We start from the raw sequence: 14,135 nt of genomic DNA, 5'->3' as shown, positions 1-14,135 counted from the left end.
AATATTTCAGCATGTTATTTTTAACATTAAGAACTTTAGATAGCTAAATGCTGTTTTTAAAATGTTACAAATTTATATGCTACTTTATTAGTAAATATATTTAAAAATATATAATTAACTGAATTTTTTCAAATCAAATGTTTTTAATTCTCTACAGAAGGATCAGAACTCAACTACTGAGATAATTTTGGGATATCAAATGAATTTCATTATAGCAGAAATTCTTACTTTAAGAATTACAAAATATATCATCAAGTGAATTGATGTTAAATATACAGCTTTTGAAGATCAAAAAATGAATACACATATACTATCACTCAGATTAAAAAATAGAATATTACCAATATCTTTGAGTCTTTTTGTGTCTCCCCAGTCATATCCTTCACTCTCCCCAGAGATCCTAAATACATATTTTTACAACCTTCTTGACTTTCTTTATATTTTACCACAGGTATATTTATCTCTAAGCAGCATATGGTTTAGTTTTATATGTCTTACATATTACACAAGACACATTATTTTGCTACTTGCTTTTTGTTGAAGTTAACATTAAATTTTTGAGATTTGTTCATGTTGATCCATTAGATAGTTCATTCATTTTCATTGATGTAAAGTATTGCAGTCTCAATATGCCATAGTGAATTCATTCTCCTATAAATAGGCTTTGGAATATATTCAGGTTTTTTGTTTTCTTTTTTTTTTTTTTTTTGCTTTTATAAACAATGAATCTATGAATATGTATCTCATGGGAGATACAAGGGAAAGGAGCACATGGGAAAGGTTTTTATGTGGTTTGTTTTTGTTTTTGTTTTTTTAATGATAAATGCTTGGGTGCATGGGGATGCACATTTTAAACCTGACAATGTAACACCAGATTGAATTCTAGAGTAGCATAAGTAAATATAACTGTCTACTTCCCATCACCACTAACTCTTGGTATTGCCAGATTTGTTTTTAAATTTGTTACCAATCTCGTGGATATAAAATACTATTTTATTGGAGGCTAATTTATATTTTCTTAACTACAAGGGAGGCTTAGCATCTTTTCTAGTGTTTACTGGCCATTAATATTTTCCCCTTGGTAAAGTTTCTTCTTAAACATTTTTATTGTATTTTTAAACATTGATTAGTAAGAGTTCATTATATATTCTGACAAATATTTTTGTCAGTTTTTATGTATTGCAAATATCTTCTCCCTGTATTTAGATAGTTTTCCCATTTTATTTTATAATGATTTTGGACTTTGACAATCTTTTTTTTAGTGTGCATGTATTTTTATGTCTTAAGAATCCTTTTATATTTTTATATTCTCTTGTAATTTTACTATAATGCTTTTAAAGATTAATCTTTTACATTTAAGTGTTTAGTTCACTTGGAATTGATTTTTGTGTTTGGTGTTAAAGAGGGATCTAATTGATTTTATTTCAATTCCATTTACTGACTAGCTTATTTTTTCTTTACTGGTCTATAAGGCTTACTGTCCTAAGTTTCCACACACTGAGGGAGAGGGTTTTAGATTCTGGGCCCTTTATTTTGTTCCACTGGTCTCTTTCTCTATCTTTATAGCACTACTACCTTTTCTTCATATGAATGTATAATATATACATATATCAGGTAAGGTAAATATCTCACCTTTTTTGCCTTCTTCAGGTATCTTAGCTATTAATGAATTGTTGCTTTTCCACAAACATTTTAGAATTGGCTTGTTAAGATTCCTATTAGTATTTATACTGTAGCTATTATTATTAATTATTATAGTAAATATTATTTAATTTATATTTTGTTAATTATTAGTAATTAGTATTAAATATTATTTATTAATACTATATGATAAATAAAAACCCAATGTTTACTATTAAATCCATAGTTCAATATGTGGGAAATTGCCTTTTTAATTTGGATAATGTTTATCTTTCTCCTGAACACACGAGGATCTTAGGATAAACTAATTTAGGTTATTATTATACCAACTTAAATATGTTATCTATACCCAGTATTTTAGTTCTTTTTCTTTAGCCTCATGAATTGACAATATTGTTAGAATATTGCATACAGCTAGAGTTTGTTTAGATTCACCTTTATATGAAAGAATTTTCTTGTTTACCACTACTTCTTGCAATTTGGCCCTTTAAGCTTATTTTCCTTTTTTTTCAACTTTAAAAATCAAGTTTATTTTTCTACACCAACAACAAATAATATGAAAATAAAAATATGAATATGTCTCATCATAATATCAAATCAAAGAAAATAGACCTTTGGTTTCCAGTTCCACATGTAAGAAGCTTAGAAGTCATCAATCCATTCTAAGAAGAAGTAAAAAGGCTGAACAGATTGAAAATCATCAGCTCTCTTGGATCTGCAAGAGTGGGAAGACGCAGAGAAAGCTACTTCCCCCAACCAAGAGAAACAGACAAATACAGGGATTTATGTCAAGGGTAGAAAAATATGAACTATAATTAACAAATTTCTAAAAACTCAGTGTAGACACCTCTCAGATTTAAAAATTCCAGGGAGCGAGTCAGTCATATGGGACCACAACATCATTAGATTTACCTCCAAGAACTTGATCAGTTTCCAGAAAATATCTGAGAAAGATTGCCTCATTTTTTTCCATAGCGGGAAAAGGAACCATTTTGAAATATACCAGAACACTCTGTTTTTCTTATTTCTCTTTGTTTACCTTTATTAAGTTTTTTAATTTTATTTTTTTAAAGATTTTACTTATTTATTTGACAGACAGATGACAAGTAGGCAGAGAGAGAAAGGAGGAGGAAGGCTCCCTGCCAGTCAGAAAGCCCAATTAGGGGCTCAATCCCAGGACCTTTGGATCATGACCTGAGGGAAGGCAGAGGCTTAACCCACTGAGCCACCCAGGCATCCCAAGTTTTTTCATTTTAATTCCAATATAGTTAACATACAGTGTTCTATTAACATACAGGGTTCTATTAATTCTAATACAATAGGGTGATTCAACAGTTTTATACATTATTCAGTGTTCTTTATTTAATTTTATTTTATATTGTGTTATCTTATTCACCATGCAGTACATCATTAATTATTTTTTAAAAGATTTTATTTGTTTGAGAGAGAGAGAGTGAGAGAAAAATCGTGAGAGGGGAGAGGGTCAGAGGAAGAAGCAGACTCCTGGCCGAGCAGGGAGCCTGATGCAGGACTCGATCCTGGGACTCCAGGCTTATGACCTGAGTCGAAGGCAGTCGCTTAACCAACTGAGCCACCCAGGCACCCATATCATTAGTTTTTGATGTAGTGTTTAATGATTCATTAGTTATGTATAACACCCGGTGCTCCATGCAATCCATGCCCTCCTTAATACCAGTCATCAGGCTCACCTATCTCCCTACTCCCCTCCCTTCTAAAACTCTCAGTTCGTTTCCCAGAGTCTATAGTGTCTTATGATTCATCTCCCACTCCGATTTCTCTCCCTTCATTTTTCCCTTCTCCTAATGTTCTCCTTGTTATTCCTTATGCATCCACAATTAAGTGAAACCATTTGATAATTGACTTTCTCCATTTGACTTATTTCACTCAGCATAATTTTCTCCAGTCCCATCCAAGTTGATGCAAAATTTGAGTACTCATCCTTTGTGAAGACTGAATATTCCACTGTGTATATAGAATATTACACAGTGGAATATTCCATTGTGTATATAGAATATATCTATTTGTCTGTTGAAGTGCGTCTTGGTTCTTTCCGCAGTTTGGCTATTGTGGACATTGCTGCTATGAACACTCAGTGCTGTTCTTGATAAGTGTACTCTTTAAGCCCCGTCAGCTACTTGAGCCATCCTTTCTCTCCCTTGACTCTGGTAACCATCAGTTTGTCTTCTATAGTTAAGATTCTCTTTCTTGGCTGACTGTGCTGCTTCTCTCTGATCCGTGGTGGGAAGCACCTTTTCCACAGGACATCAGTGCAAGCCTGAATAAGAAAAACAATTTCTTCTTCCTAAGCCATGGCTCATCAGTTGTACAGAAATACCTCTTTGGGAAACAGTCTCCAGGGCAGCCTTAATGAGCTCATATAGTCTCAACAGATCACCAACCCCCCCACCATCAAGTTGCCCTTCAAGTTCTACCTCATTTTGATAAAGCTATAAATTCAGTATTGGTGCAGAGGGTCAGGAACAGAGTCAGTTTCAGGAGCTCTCTAAATACAAACAGATTCTGTGATAATGAGTGGAATTTTGTATTGAATGATGTTGAATTCAGAAAGGTGACAGAACTTATTAAGTGGATAAAGTGAAAATTGTACCACTGATGGTAAAGATACTGGCTCCAATTCTACAGAACGAATAGAAAAAAATGGCTTTTTAATGACATCTTCTTTTATTATTCATCTCTTTTTTGAAAAGAAGCATAGAGACTTTTTAAATTTATTCTATCATCGCAGAAATGACTGCACTATGCTATATATACTATCAGAATTCTGGTAGAAAGAGGCTTATAACTACAGCCTCTGCAGAAATGACTGCACTATGCTATATATACCATCAGAATTCTGGTAGAAAGAGGCTTATAACTACAGCCTCTGCTATTACCTTTTCAGTGTGAAGAAACAGAAGTTTTTTGTTTTTTGTTTTTTGTTTTTTTTTTTAATATTGTTGCCTTCCTAAGAACATTCTTGAATAAACTCATTTTAACCCCCCCCCCCCAAAAAAAGAATCTGTTTCTTGGTTCGTCTCTCTTTTTTTCCTTTGCTCCTTTGTTTCTTAAATTCCACATATGAGTGAAATCATATGGTATTTGACTTTATTGACTTATTTTGATTAGCATTATACTCTTTAGCTTCATCCATGTCATTGCAAATAGAAAAAGTTCATTCTTTTTTATAACTGAATAATATTCCATTGTATATACACTTCTTTTTATCCATTCATCTGCTGATGGACATTTGGACTGCTTCCATAATTTGGCTATTGTAAATGCTGCAATAAGCATGGTGTGCATGTATCCATTTGAATTAGTTTTTGTATTCTTTGGATAAATACCCAGTAGTGCAATTACTGGATCATAGGGTGATTTTAACTTCTTGAGGAACCTCCTTACTAATTTCCATAGCAGCTGCATCAGTTTGCATTCCCATTAATAAAGCATGAGAATTCCTATTTCTCTACTTCTTCATCCACACTTTTTCTTGTGTTTTTGATTTTAGCCATTTTGACAGGTGTGAGGTGATTTTGTTGTAGCTCTGATTTGCATTTCTCTGATGAGTGATGTTGAGCATCTTTTCATGTCTCTGTTGGTCATCTATATGTCTTCTTTGGAAAAATGTTTGTTCATTTCTTCTGCCCATTTGTAATGTTTTAATATTTTTTATTAATAAATGACATTTATTTACATGGATATATTTTAATTAAGTTGTAGTTCAGAAAGTTTTCTATTTTTTTTTTTTTTAGGTTTACAAGATTTTTTTTCCCTCACCGTAGCACATATCCTTCCCAGTGTCCATCACTCAGCCACCCCACCCCTCCCACCCCCTCCCTTCCAGCAACCCTCAGTTTATTTTCTGAGATTGAGTCTCTTATGGTTTGTCTGCCTCTTTGCCCATTTTTAAATTGCTTGTGAGTGTTGATTTATATCAGTTCTTTATGTATTTTGGATACTAACCCTTCATTGGATGTATCATTTACAAATATCTTCTTCCAGTGTAGGTTACTTTTTACTTTTGTTGATTGTTTCCTTTGCTGTGCAGAATCTTTTTATCTTGATGTAGTCCCAAAGGTTTTTAACTCTTATTTCCCTTCCCTCAGGAGATATATCTAGAAAAAGCTGCTATGGCTGTTGTCAGAGACATTGTCAGTGCTCTCTTCTATGGTTTTTATGGTTCCAGATTCACATTTAGGTCTTTAGTCCATTTTGAATTTATTTTTGCATATGGTTTAAAAAAGTGGTCCACTTTCATTCTTTTCCATGTAGCTGTCCAGTTTTCCCAACACCATTTGTTGAAGAGACTGCCTTTTCCTCATTGCATATTCTTTCCTTTTTAATCAAAGATTAATTGACCACAGAATTATGGATTTATTTCTTGATTTTCTATTCTGATCCATTGATCTGTGTGTCTATTTTTATGTTGATACCATACTGCTTTGATAACTATAGCTTTGTAGTATAAATTGAAGTCTGGAATTGTGATACTTTCAGTTTTGTCTTTCTTTCTTTCTTTCTTTCTTTCTTTCTTTCTTTCTTTCTTTCTTTTTTAGAGAGAGAGGGAGAGAGAGAGAGGAGGGGCAGAGGGTGAGGGAGAGAGAGTATCTTAAAATCTTTCTTCTTCTTCTTCTTCTTCTTCTTCTTCTTCTTTTTTAGTATCTTAAAATCTTAAATTCTGTCTCACAACCCTGAGATCATAATCTGAGCCAATATCAGGAATTGGATGCTTAACTGACTAAGACACCCAGGTGCCTCTGTTTTTCTTTTCTTTTCTTTTCTTTTCTTTTCTTTTCTTTTTTTAAAGGACTTTATTTATTTGATGGAGAGAGAGACACAATGAGAGAGGGAACACAAGCAGGGAGAGTGGGAGGGAGAAGCAGGCTCCCCACTAAGCAAGGAGCCCAGTGCAGGGCTTGATACCAGGACCCTGGGATGGGGACCTGAAACCAACACAGATGCTTAACAAGTGAGTCATCCTGGCAACCCATGTTTTTCCTTTTTAAGATTTCTTTGTCTATTTGGAGTCTTTTGTGGCTTCATACAAATTTTAGGATTGTTTGTTCCAGTTCTGTGAAAAACACTATTGGTATTTTGATAGGGATTGCATTAAATTTGTAAATCGCTTTGTAATTGGTAATGTGGGCATTTTAACAGTATTTGCTCTTCTAACCCATGTGCATGGAGTGTCTCAATTTCTCTGTGCTGTCTTGAATTTCTTTCAACGTTTTCTAGTTTTTGGAGTCTTTAACCTCTTTGGTTAGGTTTTTTCCCTAGGTAGTTTATTGTTTTTGGTGCAATTGTAAATGGGATTATTTTTTAAATTTCTCTTTCTGCTGTTTCATTATTGGTGTATATAAATGCAATTGATTGGGGCACCTGGGTGCCTCAGTGGGTTAAGCCTCTTCCTTAGGCTCAGGTCATGGTCTCAGGGTCTCAGGATTGAGGCCCACATTGGGCTCTCTGCTCAGCAGGGAGCCTGCTTCCCCTATTGTCTCTGCCTGCCTCTCTGCCTACTTGTTATCTCTCTCTGTCAAATAAATAAATAAAATCTTTAAAAAAAAAAAGCAATAAATGCAACTGATTTCTGTATGTTGATTTTGTATCCTGGGACTTTAGTGAGTTCTAATAGTTTTTTTGGTGGAGTCTTTCGGGGTTTTCTATATATAGTATCCTGGCATCTGCAAATAGTAAAAGTTTTACTTCCTTTTTTACTAATTTGGATGCCTTTAATTTATTTTTGTTGTCTGTTGCTGTGGCTAGGACTTCCAGTACCATCTTGAGTAAAAGTGGTGAGCATGAACATCCTTGTCTTATTCCTGACCTTAGGGGAAAAGCTCTCATTTCCCCCATTGAGGTTATGTTAGCTGTGGGTGTTTTGTATATGGCTTTTATTATGTTGAGATATGTTCCATCCAAACCGACTTTGTTGTGGGTTTTTATCATGAATAGATGTTGTACTTTGTCAAATGCTTTTTCTGTGTCTATTGAAATGATTATATGGTTTTTATCCTTTCTCTTCTTGATTTGATGTATTTTGAGATTATTTACTTACTCTAAAGAATATCCTTTAAAATTTCTTTAGTAAAGGTCTTAATGATAAAAATTTTTTTTCCTTTTTGAATGGGGTTCCCTTACTTGACAGTTTTTTTGGATATGTAACTTTAGATTAACATGTTATTTTCTTCCAGCTTTTTAAGATACTATTCTACTGGCTTTTTGTTTACAGTATTTCTGGTGAATAAGGAGCAGTCAGTTTAATAGTTTAATAGTCATCTTTGGACATAGTCTGTCCTTTCTGTCTGCTTTCATTTAGGATTTTTTTTCCTTGGTCTTCGATTACTTGTTGTTCCTCTACCATGTAACTTGGTGTGGATTATTTCTTTTCTTTCCTTTTCTTTTCTTTCTTATTTATTTCCCTTGGGACTAAATGTGTTTCACAAATTCCAACCTATCTACAATTCCTGAAATTTCTCAGTTTTCATTTCTTTGAATATTTTCTCTCTCCTATTCTTTATATTATCTCTATAATAAAACTCTGGTTGAACTTAAAGTAGACATTCCTTTATTTAACAAGTACTGTTGAACTCTTACTATGTGCTAGACATAGTGTTTCTAGGCATTTATCAGTAAACGGAACTGACTGAAACTTGCCATGATGAAACTTACAATAAAAGGTACTGAATTAGAAGGGATTATGGCTAAGGAATAAGAGGATTGAAGGGCTAGGATGGGGGCAGATATAGTCTCTGATTTTTAAAATTTAAACATAAAAAGTTTTGTCCAGTATGCCTCATATAGATGTTTTATTAATCTTCTATAAACCTGATTGTCCCTTTTTAATTTCCCTTTTTTATAGTCTTATGTCCCAAAATGGATTTAATCAAAGGGTCTCAAAGCATAGACTACAGCTTTCCAAAACTCCTATTAAATAGAATTTTATATTTCTGTTGGTGTTAGTTGTTTTTATTACCTCCTTTCTTTAAAGTCATTGTATTTACCAATTTTAAAAGGATTTTGATATTTTTCAGCTATAAAATACAGATATCAAGTTAAATTATCCCCAAGGCCTCTTCCCAGTTTCAAAATGCAGGTAGGGTCACATCTAGTCTTTATGAGGCCAGATTATCATATAGCTTGAGGAAGGTATTTTGTAAAAAATAATTTATTTATATAATGAATATCAAATTAGATACAGAGTATTATAAGGGATTTGTGCAAATGAGGGACCCCAAAGGTAAACCTTTAATAGCTTAATAAAAATTCCACTGTTGTGACGACATATTTATATATATTGGATTTCCTTATACGTGAAGTGTCTCTCCATTTTTTGCTTTGTAAGGAAATACAGATTACAGTAATAAATAGATATATAAGACAAAATGGGTTGTAGAGAAATCCATACACATCATGCTTCAAATATCAGCCTTTGGATATCCTGAATCCCATAGTATTCCATTCACAATCTCCTGCCAGTGACCAAATAGCCTTTAACTCAAATTGTCAGCTTTCAGTTTTTTCATGTGTTTGGCTCATAATATTTCTTCTTCCTGTGCTCATTTATAATAAAAATAAATGTTAGTTACTATTATGCATTAAGGCGCTTATTCATATTTCAGTTACCAGAGTTTGGGGGGTAGCTTTTGAGAGAAAATGAAGATTTTCAAATAAAAAGAGTAAAAAGAATTTTAAAGTAACAGAACAGCACAAGACATAACTATAAAAATCTGGATCCAGAACTCTGTCATATATAAATTTCTACCCTCATCTTTAAAATTGTCCTCAGAAGTAAGAGTTCTTTTGAGAGCAAATTTTATCTTAAAGAAATACAGAATAATTACTGAAATAAACTGTCAAATATTTTGAACATTATATTGAGTAGCTTTTGTATGTTTCTTAAGTAGTACCCACAGGTGATAGCAATATATAATTTTCATTCTTCCCTAGATGATGATGAGCAGAACCATTCACCCTTTGCTGGGAGACTATGTGTCACTTACTATAATTTCCCATCATTTTTCAGGAAAGTGACATGAGCAAGAGGGATAAATATCAGTATATTTTTTTCCGATGAATGACCCTTAAGTTTTCCATAGCAAGTAGGTGTGGATTAATCTTCTGATGAAATTGACCCTATTCTAATTTGTGTAATAGACCTGAAATATGCTAATACTATTTTCTTTTTTTTTTTTTTTAAGATTTTATTTATTTATTTGACAGACCGAGATCACAAGTAGGCAGAGAGGCAAGCAGGCGATGGGGGAGCAGGCTCCCTGCTGAGCGGAGAGCCCAATGTAGGGCTTGATCCCAGGACCTGGGATCATGACCAGAGCTGAAGGTAGAGGCTTTAACCCACTGAGCCACCCAGGCGCCCCAATACTATTTTCTTAATTCTGGACTTAGTAATTCACAAGAGACTTTTAGTATATTCTATGTTAGTATTTCTCAAAATATAGTCCTGGGCCATCTGGATTACAATTACTACTGATATTTTTTAATATCATGCTAGACTTATGGACTCAGAATCTTGTAGATTAATGGGGAGAGGGGAGCAATCTACATTTTATTAAGTTCTCTATGTTATGAATATACAAGTTTGGGAGCCATGTTTTTATACCATGACACCTACTAAATGGCACAGCACAGTACCAAGACAGCTAGTTGGCTTGCAAAAGAGTATAGTCTCTCCTGGAACTTTCTAGACAGACAAGTCTCTTTCGAGGCAAAATTATCTTTTTAGAAAAATGTAGTTGAGAATTTGGAGACAGAAGCTGATACTCTTTAAATTTCAAATAGTTGTGAGGGTTTTTTTTTTCTTTGGTTTTTATTTTTTTATTTTTTTGCTTGTTTGTTTTTTTACAAAATATTTACTCTGAGACACAGTAAAACCAAGTCTAGATTCATTGAGGTGTCAACTCTGGAAAACACATTCATAATAACAAAAAGTAACCAATAATGAGAAAAAACATAAAAGGACATAATAGAATGTGCTTTATGATTCCACTTAGTAGCTTCCAGAAGCTTAAATGTGCATAGAATAAATTATGTCCATAATTCTGATCCAGAATACCCAGAGAAGGATAAAGCATGTTTGTACATTGTGTTCAAGGCAGTTTGTGATTTTTTAAAAAGTTGCACAACCAAGAAAGTTAAAATACAAGGAGTACATGAAATGTAAGCTCTTAGCTAATTGATAAAATGAACTGGAATAAGTTTCAAACTTAGAATTTCAGATACATATTTTAACAATACATACTTCTTTGTTTTATTCATACCTTATAATATTATTTGTTGAATATGTTAGAAATAGTCACTATTTGCACATTATCTTGTCATCATACTCTATAAAATCAACTTTTGGTAATATGGCTATTTTTTATGTAGTGAATTTACAATTAGATGAAGAAATTGTCAATTCCTATTAGATAACATTTTTCTATTTTTATTAAATGCCTTATAATTATGTTAAGTGTGATATTTTAAAAATAGATCAAAAATATAAAATATTTATTTTATATATTATTATAAATTATTTGTATTTATTACTTTTTTGATAACCACACAGACTAGAATCTATAAATATTCAGATCCTTACTCAACATAAAAATGACTTATGAGTATTGTAAAGCAAACAAATCTTTTTACAAAAATGATTTCAGCCATTCTGTGAAATAATATTTATCATGTTTTCAACACATGACCATAAAAATCTAGTTAAAACTTGATGTATTTTTTTAAAAATATGGTTGCTATGGAAATCTGATAATTTAAAAATTCTTCTAAAACACACCACTTTATTATCTATTTAAAATATTAATAAAATTAATTCTTTTATGTGTGAATATGTTTACCTGATAAACTAGGGATACAGTTTAAGAGATATTCTTTAGGGCCCATGACAAGCATACTATCAATTTTATGGCAAAGGAAAGCAGCTTCTACCACATCAGTTCCAAACTTGCTCTTTTCCTTCCTGGAATCCTTGGAACAAACGCTGGACTTTCAGCAGAGAGATATGACTTCCAATTGTGGCTTACATTTGGTTAATTATGATTATAGAGAAATATGTGGTTAACTAAGAACAGTTGAACAAAGTTGTTCATATTGGGATCCTGTGAACATCCAGAAAACAGGCACTTACTACTTAATAAAACTATTCTTGTTTATAGGAGCAAAGAACTTGAAATGGATTGGTTCAAATAAAGGCACACACTTTTAAAGATGGCTATACTACATATTTACCTTTAGAACATTCGACTACTACATTAACAATAATGAAAGATTCTTGTTTTCCTCCTTTTTGTAAACTATTATATCTAGCACTGCAGTAGTGTTTCATCTAAAAAGCAATCTAAGGTAGGAAACATACTGAATGTGTCTATAGACTTTGATTCTAATTTGTAAAAAGAAACATTGTGACACTTCTTGTTTAACAACTTCCAGAATATTTGACTCTCCTTAAACTTTATTATAAAAATGCCATGGAATTGTCTAGGGAATGCTATTCTACAAACAATTTTTTGCTGAATAACTTTGTAATTCTAGCTAAATGTACCTATAATATTAGCATGTAGCAAGTATTTTCCAACTTTGTTAAATAACTCCTTTATGGAAAATCTGATAGCTTCTTTGCCCTTATTTTTAGTTTGACATCAGGTCTTCAGAATTTGAAGGAAGTATGACCAATGATTAAATGATGGCTTGGTAGGTCATGATAACCTAACTGTATTAGAGAGTAGACTTCTTTTCATAATTTACAGTGTAAGCATGGAGATTTATTGAACCATAATTAGTGTTTTCTATTTAAATATCGCTAAATAGTTATGGGACCTGTGTCCATAGTACTAACAAGTTTTTGTCTAAGAATAATCTTTAATTCTAACCTTTGTTATCTTTCAGTTTATTTGTTCCTAATGAGTCTGACTTACTATATTGTCTTGCACATTGTAACTTAGATGAACTTTTATTGAAATGTGTTCATTTAATTATTCCTACTGTTTTATAAGGAAATATTCTTAAGTTTTTCCCACCCCCCTCCATCTTTTAATATTACACATCATATATTTTTAACCTAATAATTAAGAGGTTGTATAATAATTTAAATTTTATTCAGCTAGATTATAAGGGAGATAGAAGAGGATTTGCTATCTTTGCTCAGTCTTTTATTCACTTTGCAATATATATTTATTTTTGTTAAATTCATTAGTTTTGTCTTTTGTCAGGGCTGTTGATCTTTTTTAGTCCAACACTACTAAATAGCTAAGGGTAAAGATTTTACAAATCTCAGTTGAGTAATTTTATTGTTAGATCCCTGAACTGTTACAAATTACAGTAGCAAAAATGAATTAATTAACACTGAAGGATAAAGTTGTAGAAAAATAAACAATGTAAGAGAGAGCACTGCCTGTGTTATTGTATTTAAGAATAATTTCTAAGTTCTATCATTCATTGACACACAGCAAGGAAATCTGTTTGAAATTAACTTCTTCCAGTTGGTTCTTCAGAGTTTTCATGAGTGGTATTTATCATTCACAAGGCTCTGATATATTAAACATTAATGATAAATGGAAAAGAAAATCACAATCAGTGAGTATATCTGTCAAAGATCCTCAATTTGGGGAGCATTAATTTTCAAGGTGCCTCGTTAGCGCAGTAGGTAGCACGTCAGTCTCATAATTTTCACAGAGAAGTAATATTTTCCTGTAGAATTCCCCATGCTTACTATACTTTAGAAATACAAACACTTGGATGGAAATCTGTTGTCTTAAGTTGAACATCCTGTATTTATCCTGAGACCACATTGAAAGGAATATTTTGGAATGCAGGGGATTACTATCAGAAATAAAAAAAAATAGGTATAAAATCATAATTCCTTTAAGAACTAGAAATCTTTAAAATTTCTAGAGAAGAATAATGAGAAGAATAATGAGTTATTTATCATCAAAAATTACACTGATCCCATATTTGATGCATTAGTAAGATGAAGAGATGATGAAATTTCCTAGAGAAAGGAAGAGAAAAATCTTAAAAAGGAATTTTAAAAAATGTAAATGAATCTTATAAAATATTTATGTATTTGTCATTTTTAGTAAACAAATGATTGGGGTAATTTCATGATAAAAATATTTTGTGCCATATTTTTTCTCATTTAAATCACATGGTTATATAGAAGCCTTTCTCAATATAAGAAATTCTTCTTCTGTCATTTAAATAGCTTTTCATCTTTACAACTCAAGGACTATTTCATGATATCCTATTTTGTTCAGTAATGCTAGTTCCCCAAAAGTGTATTTATGCCACAGGTGAATTTAAAATTCCAGAAGAGTCATTGTCTGACAATTCTGGTTTTATATTCTAATCCTTTCTGCTTATTAAACTCCAGTTATGTTGGTGATTGCTCAGGATTTGGAGAAGCAGTTAGTCTCCCAACTAGTGAAAGGCAAGACCTAGTAGGTTTGCACTTTTTTTTGCCC

At 32.2% G+C, this 14,135-nt stretch overlaps 1 protein-coding gene and 1 pseudogene across 12 annotated transcripts in view; both read left to right on the top strand.

The window, feature by feature from the left end:
* Nucleotides 1-14,135, top strand: part of MAPK10 (mitogen-activated protein kinase 10) — a 593,666-nt gene that overhangs the window by 524,700 nt on the left and 54,831 nt on the right. The window lies entirely within an intron of this gene.
* On the top strand, nt 3,972-14,112 carry LOC132008082 (transcription initiation factor IIA subunit 2-like; annotated as a pseudogene).

Source organism: Mustela nigripes, chromosome 1, assembly GCF_022355385.1.
Source record: "Mustela nigripes isolate SB6536 chromosome 1, MUSNIG.SB6536, whole genome shotgun sequence".
NCBI lineage: Eukaryota > Metazoa > Chordata > Mammalia > Carnivora > Mustelidae > Mustela > Mustela nigripes.
Note: the sequence above shows the minus strand (reverse complement) of the source record. Positions and strands in the feature narration are given on the sequence as shown.